This window comes from Bidens hawaiensis, unplaced genomic scaffold, assembly GCF_021521415.1.
Source record: "Bidens hawaiensis isolate Kalapana, Puna unplaced genomic scaffold, B.hawaiensis_p1.1 tig00008947_1, whole genome shotgun sequence".
NCBI classification, from domain to species: Eukaryota; Viridiplantae; Streptophyta; class Magnoliopsida; order Asterales; family Asteraceae; genus Bidens; species Bidens hawaiensis.
The window spans coordinates 319,896-323,336 of NW_027491651.1; the positions used below are offsets into that span (position 1 = coordinate 319,896).

Below are 3,441 nucleotides of genomic sequence, written 5' to 3' on the forward strand. Positions count from 1 at the left end.
TGCATGATATAAGAAAAAATAGTGTAACAAAATAACTACCCCATTTATTTTGGATCTCAAGACTTAATAACTCCACAAACATTGCTGAATATTCTCACGTTTCTTCATGTCTTTCCCACCTCGTCAACTCTACTTCATCTCTTCCTATGGCAATCGGAAAACCACGTGGCAACAAGAGACCAACCGGTGGTTCATGTTCATCCACCGTCACGTCAGCGGTGCTTGTAACAGTCTGTGTGTTTGGTGTCTGGATATTAATATCCAACTCCACAGCTTCTCCACCAAACACCCCTTATGATGATTCCTCGTTTTTAAAATCGAATCGTAAAATCCCCATTGATATTAATACAAGTGTTTATGAACACATTCATAGTGATAGTGATCATGTTGTGTCACATGATGATGAACAGAAGACCCAAGATGATGAAGAACCGGTTCAGAATGGTTATAAGCTTGATGACGATAGGGATTGGTTAGCGGAAATCGAAGAGGAACCGCAACAAGAAATTGTGAGAGTTAATAATAATGTTGTGGATGATGATGATGATGAAAGTTTGAATGATAGTGATGCTGGGAAACAAGAGGCTGAGGAACACCAAGAGGAGGGAAAAGAATTAGAACAAACTGATTCGGACATCGAAGAAAAAACATCAAAAAACGAAGAACATGACGAGAAAACAAAAAAGAATGATGATCAACAAAGTGAGAATGTGAATCAAGAGGACGATATCCGTGATTTGGAACAAGAAACGACGGATCAAGACCGCAAGAAAGGGACAGAGAATCAACCAGAAGATGAACAAGAGCAACATGAGGACGGGCCGATAGAATCTCACTCAGTAGCAGCCGAGACACAAGCGCATGTCGAAAGTCAAGAAGCGCGCGATGTTAGAAACAAAATGGAGCAAGCTAAGATAGAACCAATTGTGACCAACAACACCACTACACCTATCAAAGCAGGGAACTCGAGAGTGACCAACGGCCGTGTTAATGGTTTTATCGACAGTTACAAATGGAGTTTATGCAATGTGACAGCCCGGGCAGACTATATACCTTGTGTGGATAATGGGATAAAGAGACAATGTCCAAATGAGCCTCCTGTGTGTCTAGTCCCTCTTCCAAATGACTACAAGACACCTATTTCATGGCCTCAAAGTAGAGATAAAGTATTTATTAATATTTTAATTTACATAAAATATCATTAAATTTAAATGTTTAACGAATTTTAATTACAGATATGGCTCCATAATATGCCAAACAAGGCCTTATCAAATTTCAAAGGTAACCAAAACTGGATAAAGGTGACAGGAGAATTCATCACATTTCTAAAAGGAGCTCTTCATTATATCAACTTTCTACAAGAGGTAACAAAAAACAAAACTATTAACTTCAATATACATTTTGTGACATCTTTTCAATTGGTTTATTTTCTATCTAAGAACAACAGGTGGTGCCTGAGATAGCGTGGGGGAAGCGCACACGAGTGATACTCGATGTAGGGTGCGGTGTGGCTAATTTTGGAGGGTACCTCTTTGATAAAGAGGTTTTAACAATGTCATTCGCGCCTAAAGACGATCAAGAGTCTCAAATCCAATTTGCATTAGAACGAGGGATACCTGCGATCTCTGCTGTCATGGGCACTCAACGACTTCCGTTTCCAAGTAGGGTGTATGATCTTGTGCATTGTGTTCGATGTAAAGTGCCTTGGCATAAAGATGGTGGCATTCTTCTTTTGGAAGTTAACCGGTTGCTTCGCCCTGGAGGCTATTTCGTTTGGTCAGGAACGCCTGTTTATGGAACACTTGAAGAAGATGTCCAAATATGGAAAGGTATAATGCTATAGTTATGCTTTATGATTTCTTGAAATAATTTGGCTACACTCATTAGTTAGAGATAGTGCACTCTCTATCTTTTGGTATAGATGAAAAATTTGCTATTATCTCATACGTGACCTGCTATGAGTGAGATTTTATTGGGTACGTTTGTTCACTGATTACTTTTGTCTGTTTGTTTGTTTTACTAATCAGAGATGTCTGCTTTGACGGTGGCATTGTGTTGGGAGCTTGTAACCATCAAGAAGGATAAACCAAACGCGATGGGCGTTGCTATCTACCACAAACCAGACACGAATGCATGTTACGAGGTAGCAAAGCCACACCAACCTCCCATATGTAAACCCGATGACGATCCAAACTTTTCTTGGTATGTACCTTTACAAACATGTGCACATATGATCCCTATGGGTGACACAGAAAGAGGTTCACGTTGGCCCGAGGACTGGCCAGCCCGGGTTCAAAAGCCACCCTACTGGTTAAACAAAACCCAAATGGGCACCTATGGGAAACCCGCTCCACGAGACTATATACAAGATTATGAATATTGGAAACGCGTGATCAAGAAAACATATACTAGTAACTTAGGGATTAACTGGTCGAATGTGCGGAATGTTATGGATATGAGAACTGGTTACGGTGGATTCGCTGCAGCATTAAAGGATTTAAAACTATGGGTGTTGAATGTGGTGAATGTAGATTCATCACCGGATACATTGCCTATGATATTCGAAAGAGGTCTTGTCGGAATCTACCATGATTGGTGCGAGTCATTTTGCACATATCCTCGAGCATATGATCTTCTACACGCGGACCATTTGTTTTCGAAAGTGAAAGAGAGGTGCAGGATTAAAGGCTTAATGGCGGAGATTGATAGGATATTAAGACCGGGTGGAGTCTTGATCGCTCGCGATGAAGCGAGTATGATAACCGAATTGGAGAAACATTTAAGGTCGTTAGATTGGGAGGTTAAGCTAGATGGAACCCGGGTGATCAGTGGTCGAAAGTCATTGTGGCGGCCGAGTACATATGTAACACCTTCTTGATCTTGAAGAGTTGGAATCAAAATGTTAATGCTACAGATTGAAATTGGAAATCATGAACTTGAAATGTAATATATATTCAAACAATTTCAATAATGATCTTTTATCAAATGGCACCAGAGGTGTCCGATTAAATTGGTTTCATGTACATCATATGAATATGTAAGTAGCAAATTAGAATAATATCTGCTAAAAAAAACTATTGATCAGACTGTTAAATTGGATTATTCTCCCTTCTAGTTGTGTTCTGCAAGTTCTTCGTTCAAGACTCGATCTGGAATCTCAAGTCTTTGGAGATAAAAACGTAAGTTTGATTAAATCATCATTTTTACACTTTAATCACATCTTTTGATTAATTGAAATTGAAACACATTTCAGTTGTACTTCTAATTACTTTTCAAAGTGTTCATCGGTTCGGTTTACTCAGTTTGAAAAGTTTACGATCAGGGCCGTCTCCGAGGATTTAAATACCTTGGCCGAGCCAAAAGCCAGAAATAAAAAGACTCGTAGCCCCAACGAGTAACGGAATATATAAGCTAGTTTTTTAAACGACGCTAAATGTTGTA

General features: G+C 39.4%; 1 pseudogene; it reads left to right on the forward strand.

The window, feature by feature from the left end:
* Positions 1 to 1,220: 1,220 nt before the first annotated feature.
* Positions 1,221 to 2,914, forward strand: LOC143530494 (putative methyltransferase PMT27 pseudogene; annotated as a pseudogene).
* The last annotated feature ends 527 nt before the right edge of the window (positions 2,915 to 3,441 follow it).